Source organism: Gymnogyps californianus, chromosome 3, assembly GCF_018139145.2.
Source record: "Gymnogyps californianus isolate 813 chromosome 3, ASM1813914v2, whole genome shotgun sequence".
Taxonomy (NCBI): Eukaryota; Metazoa; Chordata; class Aves; order Accipitriformes; family Cathartidae; genus Gymnogyps; species Gymnogyps californianus.
This window is the reverse complement of record NC_059473.1, coordinates 53,049,059-53,059,260: the sequence shown is the minus strand read 5'-3', so window position 1 is coordinate 53,059,260 and position 10,202 is coordinate 53,049,059.

The window sequence follows — 10,202 nt, the reverse complement described above, 5'->3', positions numbered from 1 at the left end:
ACAAAAAACCTGTTGTAAGACAGTCCAATGATATTAGTCAAGTTTAGTTAAATCCACACAGTGTTTTGCATGGATATTTTCTTACATGGCTGCCAGGAATTTTACTGGACTCAAACTGACACAAGCCAGGTTTAAACCAATGTTAGAGACTGAGCTGGGAACTACAGTCTTGGTCCTGTTTAGTCTAAATGGAGCACGTTAGTGTGCAGATCAGGGCTACAGAGCAGACTGTAACATTTCAGTTCTTTTCTCCAAACATCTGTGGCTTAACCTCTTTGTAACCTGGTTAGTACTCAAAGCTGAATCAAGCAGCTACTCCTAGAATATTAGGCACAAGCTGCTGGGTTTGTGCAGTATATTACTTATATCTGTCCTTTAGTTTTAAATGCAGAGCAAGGAAACGTCTCGCTCAAACTTACACCATGGTCATACCCATCAAAAATGTTTTCTGCCATGAGAAACTTTTGTAAGCAGTGACTTAAAGCTTTTTCCTGTGGAGCTAACATCACTAAGTCACTTAAGCACTTTTGAATATTAATCATCATCTCTCATTTTTTGTGGCATTCATATTAGAAACAGCATCATTTAGTTCACTAAGTTATGGGTCCCACTTGTTTTAATGATGCAAGAAGCTCCATTTGCAAAGCAGTTAGGATTTGGATCTCTAAAGCAAAGATGAGAAAGTTAAGTACACAAAACAAAAGGAACTCAGCTTTCCCGGATTTAAATTCTTCTCACTTTATGCTTTGGATATGAAAAGAAAACTTGGAGGAGATCAGATTGGAAATGACAGTGCTCTTTCGAATTACAAATTACATTTTGTTACAGGGGCACCGGAAAGACATTATCAGCAGGGTGTCTATAATTTGTTGACATGTACAACAATTTGGAATTATGCACATTTTTATATAGATACTCACTTTGATCACAGTGTGCTATCAAGGATTTTCGTGCTGGGATCTGACCTCTTCTGTGTGAGAGCTCTGTGTTCCCTAGTACCGCAATGGCTTGTAAACACTTTTAGCTGCCTTGTGGGTGGAGCTGATGATTCTGCGCATTGGTGCGTGGAAGATCTATGCCTGTAGCTCTTTGACTCCAGGCACCTGTTTCCTTTAGATTTATTTCTTCACCTATTTGTGCAAAGTTTCAGTTTTTCTTTATTCCCCATTTGCAATGGCTTTCCTGTCGGGAAACAACAGAGTAGAAAATAATCTCTTTCATAATACCTCATTTAATTGTGTTCTGTTCTGTCCCTCTACAATGCAGTCTGTGACCACTTTAAATCCCTAGGACAAGCTGAAGTTTATCAGGTGAAACCACAGGTGTTTCTCTTATTATTTAAAAGCTTGTAACAGAAGTTGAGAGAGAGGGATGTGCAAAGCTGCATCTCAGATTTGGCCTTTTTATTAGTATACATCTGCAGGGAGCTTTTGGTTTCTGCTCTCTGTGGTTGTTCATGCATCATATTCAGCATTAGATCTAGTATTGGAAAGGGTACGCAGTGACCCATTTGATAATTTAATATGGTTTATCTTCTGCATTTGTGTGATATCCATTAAAACGTGCATTTGGCTTAGCACTGTCCAAGCAGTGGGCACTGCGAGAGTCACGACTCCACTCCAGGAAGAGACAGGCATTGAGAAAGTCAGGTATGTGAGGGGACCAGCTAGCAGTGATGTGCTCCCAAGGTGGCAACTCACACTAAATGAAGGAGGTGAAATACGCTACCAGCCCACATATCTGGCATGCCTATGAATGATCACAAAACCAGCAGGGAAAAGCCAAGCAAAAAATTGTCTCAAGATCATCTCTCATTGAGAACATTTTATTAGAAATAGGTGGGAGAACAAAAGGGGAAATCTACTGGAGGCAGCAAAAATCCCTGCCTCAGCTGTCTGAGTTGTTTGGCTCAATGCAAACCAACCTTCATGATATTCCCCCAGTGGGGCAGAAGAGCCTGAAAACAGAGAGATGAAATCTGGGTGTTCCTAAACTACTTGAAATGTGAAATTGCTTTAAGAGGACATTTCTAAAGAAAGCTGTGGGAGAAAAACAATGCCCTTTATAAAATTGTCTTCTTTTTCCCAAAGTGGGATGGCAATAGTCAGCTTGATTTACCTTGCTAAATCTCTGGGGCACCCTGAATCAGTGAAACCCACATCTGCTGTTAGCTTGGACAATTAGGCAAGACTGGGTCAGGAAAAGACCACATGGGCTGCTAGGTCCTGTCCTCGGGGCCGGCTGGTGGCCAGGGCTGAGATGCTTGTGCTGGGAGGGCTGACAGACCCCACATGCCGCACGCCAGCAGCCACAGCATACTGCCCAACACCTTACAGCAAACTCGAGGCCTTCAGCAGGTGAAACCAGAAGCCAAAAAAATGATCACGTGCCTCAGGAAAGCAGAAGGCAAGATCAAAGGTGCTGTCAGTGTCCTCAGTCCATGCAACAGCAGAGCATTTATGAAGTTAAAATAGAGATGGGCATTTCCCCTTGCTCCACAGTTGCAAGGAAACTGTAAAACAACTGGAGTTGCCCTTCTGCCATCTCTAAGTTTGAAACCTGGAGGAAACAAATCTGTGTTACCAATGCTCACCGAGCTGCCTGCCACATCGGTCTGTTCAGAAGGGGACTTGTTTCCCTTTCTTCACTTCAGAGGTCAGAAATAGTTGGCAGGGCTGTCCTGCAGGGACCAGGAGCAAGACTTTACTCCGCATTAAAGTGCCCCGAGGCAGGGTTTGACACACACTATGTGTGTGCACACATGCCAGGCTGTGGCTACCCAGGTATGGTGCAAATTTGCCACGTGTACCTGAACCTGCCCACAGTCCCCCCAGCTGGATAAACTGGGGCGTGGAGACATGCACAGGCACAGCCTGTCCCCAGCCTACTCCCGATGGTTTTCTTCTTGCCAGAGGCATGCCGCATCTGTGTCCCTTGCTGCATTCGAGCTCTCCAGGTGCCAGAAGTGAAGCGGGAGCTGCCGCTGCCTGCACGCTGCCTGACGTCGCTGGCTGGCAGCCCCTCGGCCTTCCCTTGTGTGGCCAGTGGGTGAAGTCATGCAATTGTCTGCAGCGGAGAGGAATTTGAGATACCAGCCCAGTTCTAGTCTGTAAACACATTTATCTTAGTGCTGTTGTCACTAGCGTGATTAAAAGGGGAAAAAAGGAGAGAGACAAAATGTCTGTGGAAGACTAACTTGAGGAAAAGGCAAAAAAAGAGGAATAAAAAAGAGCTTGATTAATGGACTTGTATCCAGGCCAAGGGATAGATATACTGAGAAGTGCTTTGATTCATTCCTATTGACTTCCCATTTTGATGCACATTCACTTCACTGAGGAAGGGCTTGACCAGTTTATGCCATGTGCACACTGCTGCTGTGTCGGCGGTGGCAAGAAGGTGGTTACACAGACATGTGTTGCCCTGCCATCTCTCCTCCCTTGGCTTTCTCAAGAAGGATCTGCACAGGGATGGGAAGGGGGCCTGGTAAACCTTAGGGTTATGTCCCCCTTCCCGACATACTAGTTTCCAGTTCCTTGTGTCCCTGAAGTGACAGTGGCCCAGGATGAACAGGCAACACTGCCACAGCAAATGATGAAATGAAAACTGCTTCGCAGTCACATTTAGGCATCATATTGTGCCTTTCCCAGACTTGTCATTAGTATGAAAAAATGGCATGCCCCACAACACCTCAGCAGCGATTAAAGTACAGAGCTCTGTGCATTGCTTGGGAAAACCTTCAACTCTGCTGTCCAGAAGAAATGCTGAGCCTTCATTTGGAGAAGCTTAGCAATAGATAATCTCTATTGCTCTCCTGCCTACCTGGATATTAACAGCAATGGATAAGGTGTGGTCTTTCCTGTGTGAGAGTCACGAAAGACTGAAAGCAATACCATTGAAAAGCTCCATGGGCAAAACTTGGCTGGATAGCAAAGGAGTGACAATCTTTGTCACAAAACTTTGGCTTAGTTCCCAGACAGCTGTTGAATACTTTTCTTTCCGGCCATAAAATGTAAGGTTCTAGCGTTACTAGCTGAAAATGCCATTGGGGTTTTACTCAGAGATTTTGCTTGCAGTTTTGCCTTGTTAAAAGTTTGATTTGTTTTCCATGTCAGGAGACTTTGTTCTAGCGCAGGTTTAAAGAGCAGCTAGGCTGTCAGCAGTATTCAAAACTATTTTTCCAACTTGTCATTTACTAGAAGGACTGACTTCTCCACTCCCTTCCCAGAGCCTGGGGAAACTCTGCTGCTTGGGTTAGCACAGGAGAAGGCTGTGGTAGCCTTAGCGTGAATGGACAAGCCCTCAACCTACTCTTCTTGCGACATCATGTCAGTAACACATTGAGGGCTCATTTCACTAATTGACTCCAACCCTGGAAGACATCCAGTCATTTTACAAAAAGAGCATTTCATGGCTTTTGCTTTTAAAGAATCTGCAAATGGCCTGGATGCCCAGAAGAACAGATGCTGAGGCTCATCAGTAGCTTGAAAGCAAGGAGCTACAACTGGCAGGCAGAGCTGTGAGAAGTTAACATAATGGAAAAAACAACACATTTTCCATGTAAAACTTCTCTGCTGAGTAGAACACTGCTGCACGGATTTTTTAAGCATTAAATAGTCTTCAAATCCCATTCCATCTCCCAGAGAAGAGGAAGTATACACAGGCCAAACGCTGGGAAGAGATGGAACTGGTGACTTGCAGCCTGGTTGCAAGGAGAACTTTGCACCCTGGGCAATCAGAGATACTGTGCTGAGTACATGCTGTTGAACATCTTTTCTGGCAGATGCAGGCCATAGGACCGACTTCTGGCTGACGTGAGACTGGCTGAACCAGAGCGTGTTCGTGCCAACGTGCAGAGCCATCTGTTTGCACATCTCAGTTATTCTTGGCATAGCGTATCTGATCAGTCCTGCCTTCCCCTCCCCACCCCACGGTACATAAAACTATTCTTGTAGGCTGAAACACATCTAAAGGGCATTGCCTTGCATTGCCCAGCCAGCGACACTGTCCAGCTGGTGTGACTGGAGGAAGTCACTTGGGGGACAGTTTCCATTAGGGTGAGAACCAGTTATACAAATGGAGGCTATCTGACATCACCTCGCCATGCATCCCTAGGGAAGTATGGCAGCCCCATCTCCCAAGGAGGCAGGGGCAGCAGCAGTGCCTGCCAAATCAGCTGTTCCCAAACGTGCCGGCCTGGCAGCTTGTCAAGCTTGAGCTGCCACCCACGTTGGGCACAAATCCTCCTGGCTTTGCCTTTCCAATACACACCCCCAGCCCACTGCCAGAGAAAAACCCTGCCTGTTTGCTGAGGCTGCCTGCAGCGTGGCTTGCACCAGCCTGAGCCTCCCACTCTTTTCCTTAGATGAAAGGGCTTGACAGCTCTTCAGACTGACAGCTCATTCTCCCATGGCTTTAATGAAGCCTGTAATTGTCTTGGACTACACTAGTTAATTTTGGACTGTAGAAGCAGCCAGTAATTGGATAGGAAAAGAAAGGGTCTTTATATTGCCTGCCAAATTGACCTCCCTTTCTCAGACCCTCTCTTCTCCCACAGCGTCTCAGTTGTGACTTTCTTCTACTTCTTCTCTCCTCACTGGCTCCAGGCACCTCCTCATCCTCCCGTGGAGGTCCACATGGCTCTCCTTTCCCCTGCCTCCCCATAATGCTTTCCCCTACTCCCTTTCCCAGGTGGTGCCAGATGCCATCTCCCTCCCTGCCTGGTCCACTCTCCTCCCAGCACAGCCCCAGCCCAGGGCACACAGCGGCAGCAGGGTGCTGGTTGTACCATGGCCAATGGCCCTGCCTGCAGAGCCAGGTCAGTCAAATGGGAGATGTCAGTCTGAGTATATTTTCAAATTGCCTTCATTTTTAAATCTGACTGAATTACACGGGGACAGCTCCACAGCAGAGAAGACTTGTGCTGTTAAGCAAGCAACAGCCCAAGGAAGGCCAGGAGCCTTTCCAAGTGCAGAAAACAGTTTCAGCTCAGTGAAGCCACCTACCAAGGCTCAGTACAGCATTACATAGGTACTTCAAGTTAGGGAAGCGATTAAGTACTCTGCTGTGTCAGAGCCTCAAACTGTGCAACTTCATGACAGCAAAGAAAGATGTCTCAGCAAAATGGAGCCAACTTTATTTTACAAAACCTGTGACATCTTGGATAGAGTCTCAGAGAGAAGCTGTGAAGTATCAGGCCATATATGACTGCCCGTTGATATCAATGTGTTTATATTTTGAGCACATTCCCTCATGGGGTTTGCTTGCCATGAGATGAATTTCATAAATGTGAACTCCTCACAGGAAAGACAAGTTTTGATTCTGTTTGAAGCAGGTTATCAGTGCAGAAAAGATAATTTTGCATGCAGGGCCAACTATCAAGCTGTGCTTTGCTCTGGGGTGGCAAACAAGCAGGTCTGTGCCAAGTTTGTGGCTGCCTTGCATCAAAAGCCATCAGGAAAGCAGCTGGGGCAGCGCCAGGGCATGGGGCAGTAGGCAGAGCTGAGCAGGGGGGTCTGCTCTGCCATCAGAGGCTGCAAGCACCTGCAGCTTTCATGGTGTGTTGGTGGGCTACTGGTCTTGTTGCTTGTTTTAGTCTGGCAAGTGCTGGTTTCTGCTCCTTTCCCATGGGACTAGTGTTATATTTTGCTAGGCATGATGACATTTTAAGGGATTCTGCAGATTTCTTTGTTAAATCAGGCCCTGGCAATCTCAGTGCTGAGACCCGTTGTTGGTTGGTTTGCTCAGGCACACTGAACTCATCAGTAACGACTGCAAATGCATTGAAAGGTTACTGCTCGCCACAGGCCTGCAGAGACCTCCAACATATCCACTGGGCTCGTGCAGGGCGCCTAATTTTGCTTTTTTCTTCTGGGCCTTTTGTATTGTAACAGCGTAATGGAAATATCCCTGGGGGGTCCAAGCCCTCCGCAAGCTCTTTGCATTACAGCTCCCACACTTTTGGAGCAAGTGGAGCTGTGGGGGCTTTGAGATGAAAGGTGCCGGCTGAGCTGCCAGGTGCAGAGTTAATGCTGTTTAAGCCCCTGGGACTTCAAAGAATGGAGGCGAACTGGGAGTCGGGGAGAAAGAGGAGGTGTGGAAAGGGGCTTACAAGCTGTCTCGCTCGGCAAGGCACTTTACGGGCAGCATCACGCACAAGCCCAGTGGTACGAGGCAGCCAGGATTTCGCTGCTGTCCCACACAGAACTTGGGCAAGTGACAGGGTGGCTGTTTCTGGGGTGTCCTGTTGGTGCCCCTGAGGCTCGTGGGTGTCCCCAGGCTGGCACTCTCGGCCATGCACAGAGGTGCCTCCGTTTGGAAGTGCCAGCCATCCCACGGACCAGGAACAGACCACACTTCTGGAAACAAGCCCTTTCCACACCTGCCCTGTTCCGCTTCGGTGGGCAAGGCAAACCCTCTGTCCACATGTTAAAACCATGAGCGTGCTCTTTGCATGCACAGCAGTGGCACTGTGGGCTGGAGCTGCCCCATACCAGATGTCCTGGTTTCAGCTGGGATAGAGTTAATTTTCTCCCTAGTAGCTGGTATAGCGTTATGGTTTGGATTTAGTATGAGAATAATGTTGATAACACACTGATGGTTTTTGTTGTTGCTAAGTAGTGTTTATACTAAAAGTCAAGGATTTTTCAGTTTCTCATGCCCAGCCAGCAAGAAGGCTGGAGGGGCACAAGAAGTTGGGAGGGGACACAGCCAGGACAGCTGACCCAAACTGGCCAAAGGGATATTCCATACCATATGATGTCATGCCCAGTATATAAACTGGGGGGAGTTGGTCGGGAGGGGCAGATCGCTGCTTGGGAACTAACTGGGCATTGGTCAGTGAGTGGTGAGCAATTGCATTGTGAATCACTTGTTTTGTATATTCTAATTCTTTTATTATTATTATTATTATTATTATTAATTATTATTATCATTATTATTATTTTCTTCCTTTCTGTCCTATTAAACTGTCTTTATCTCAACCCATGAGTTTTACTTTTTTTTCGATTGTCTCCCCCATCCCACTGGGTGGGGGGAGCGAGCAAGCAGCTGCGTGATGCTTAGTTGCCGGCAGGCGTTAAACCACAACACCAGGCAGGGTTAGAGCAAACCCCTGGGCCCTGGTTTTGCCAGCCCCTGCAAGCAGGCTTTTTTGCAGCTCTCCATCTGAACAGCTACCTTGTTAATACTCCCAGAAAACAGAGATGGGGGACGTACTTTGAGAGGCAGTAGAAGGTTGTCTTCAGTTTCAATTTGCCGGCTGCTGAGGTGCTCCTGGGGCAGGGGTGCGCAGGGGAGCAAAGCCAGCCCTGGTGAGCTGGGCAACGGGGGCTTCCCACACTGAGCTGTGGTTGATGAAACCCAGTTCAGTGAGATGCTCTGCACCTCCACCTCCCATGGCCAGCGAACACCTCAGGTCTGCAGGCTTGCACCGCTCCTTGGGCATTATTGCGTGGGTGTCATGGGAGATGATCTTTCCTTCTGTTTTTAATTTGCTGGCAGTTATGTTGTTACTTGTCAGCACGACTTGTTTCAGAAAGCGTTTGAGTGACTAGCTTTGCCTCCTAGTGACAGTCATTTATCACGAAGCAGTGTTGTTTATGCGGCTTGCCGCGGCACTCACGTAGGCTGTCTCCGCACTGCATAACCACATGGCCTTCAGTGGCAGTATTGGAGTCAGATCCCCAGTTTCCGAGATAAATCCTACGCATAGGTATGTCTGTTTAACCTGATTTCTTCTCAACATAGCTGGTGCATAGCGAGCACTTTCCTGCTTCCATCATGTCCTGTCAGCAGCTTCATTGTGCTCAGCTCTGGAAAGCATAATCAGATTTGATCTGTGCATTTTTCACGGTCATTTTCCAAATGGCCCAGAGTGGAGTAATATGACTTCTTCCAGTTCTTCTCACAAGTACGTTTTGTTGGCCACATTCTATTATGGGCCAATAGTTATCCCAGCAAGACACTCATGGATCAGAGACACAGGGCTTGGATTCCTCACTAACAAAGGACGCTTGTTTTTGCAGAGGTGTTTCAGCGTGGAGACAATCAATATCCAGCTCTTAACATTGAGGAATGGCTGGTTTCTGGATGAGCCTCACTTTTTCCTGCATACTGTATTCTCATAGCTCCCAAGGAGACAGGAAAGTTTGGACTCCAGGAGTGGAATTTTTTGCTCTGAGAAGTGGATTACTAGAGACATATGACATTGGATCGCAACATGCGAAGGGTAAAACATTAATTTCGGTTTTAAAAATGTCCTGTTAGAAATTGCTCTCCTAGCAACAAAGCACCTTTGTTCGCCAAGTGCTGAACCTTAACACCACCATATTTGTGCTAATTCCATCTGTTTCAGTTCAAGACAAGAGTTACTAAATGAATCAAGAGCAAGCAATGTGCCCGTTTCAGAGATTTAATAAAAAGTATATCATTGCCATGTAACCTGTCATCTCTTTGAAAAGCTGAATTATAGCAATTGTCCCAAAGCTTCTGGATCATGTGGAAGAAGCATGCAAAGGAGGGGAAGCATTGGTATGAAGTTTTAATAACTTTATGCTGCTCACTGATACATGGTTGGACTTAATGCAGTTATAAACCTCCATTTTTAGGTATTTCCCCAAAGTCTTGGCTAATGTAAACAGAAGAAACTGGATGGCTAGATGCACAGAATAAATATTTTCCTCCTCTTTATATAGTGTTTCTTTAAATAACTTTGGATCTCTGCTGGCTACACGTGTTTTCCTCAAAGAGAAGAGAGTGGGCTAGAGTTTCTAAAGCCTGCAGAAGTGAACATCACTGCAATTCACTTCAGCCGTGGGCGAGGGTACATTGCCTACCTCAGTGGGAACCCAGCTGCAGCTGAGAGGGATTGGGTCTCACCAGAGGCAATTCATATTTCTTCTGGAAACTCCTTCCTTCTTCTCCCAATTTCAATTGCTAATTTCAGCTAACAACAAACAGCTTCCTTTTCTTGCTCTGCGGTGGCTGGTGTCCCTTCTTAAACTGTAACACATATTGCTCTGAAAAGAAATGGGAATGGCACAGGAAGTCACTTAGTAGTGCAAATTTTAACACTGACATGGTACCCTCTAAAGCCTTGGGTACATATTTTAAGGCCTCTCTTCAAATTTCCTGTCTGCTGGATGGTTTCTGACACACAAAGGCCTAATGAGGAATATGCTGGAAAAAGTTTTGAAGAGAAGTGG